Source organism: Poecilia reticulata, unplaced genomic scaffold (assembly GCF_000633615.1).
Source record: "Poecilia reticulata strain Guanapo unplaced genomic scaffold, Guppy_female_1.0+MT scaffold_221, whole genome shotgun sequence".
Classification (NCBI taxonomy): domain Eukaryota; kingdom Metazoa; phylum Chordata; class Actinopteri; order Cyprinodontiformes; family Poeciliidae; genus Poecilia; species Poecilia reticulata.
Window position 1 is genome coordinate 134,210 of NW_007615024.1, and position 634 is coordinate 134,843.

Consider the following 634-nt stretch of genomic DNA (forward strand, 5'->3'; position numbering starts at 1 on the left):
AACCCTTCTGTAGTGATAAATAAAATATGATTTTTTTCCCCCCAAATTGAAGACATAGGAGTGACCCAACTAGAGTCGGGTCACTCCATGATCACTAAGTCTTCTTAAAAGGTAGAGTCTCTGAGAACACCCAGGTGAAAAAAAGGTATACTTTAGTATATTTCAAACATACTTAAATTTGTGAAAGTACACTTTAAGTATACTAAGTATTAAGTGTACTACCTATAAGTATATCTGAAGTATACTAAAAGTATACTTGTACCAATTTCGAAATTAGAACTTTAAACACACTTAAACATAATTGTACCAAAATGCACTTTTAATATATTAGATAAAAGTATATTTTAAGTGAACAAAATATATATTTGCCCAAGTGTAAATATACACTTTCTCAAGTATATTTAAAATATATTTTGTGTATATTTAAAAATATATGCTCAAAATATAATTTTTTTTAATTCCCTTGTCACTACTTTAGATTATTAATTTCAGTATGTTTTAAATTACATCTCGGTGTAAATTTTAGGCTAATAAAGTATACCTTAATTTTCTTTATTTAACCAGATGAACCCCATTGAGATCTAGATCTCATTTTCAAGAGGGACCTAGGCAGAAGTCTGCATCACCCAGCAAC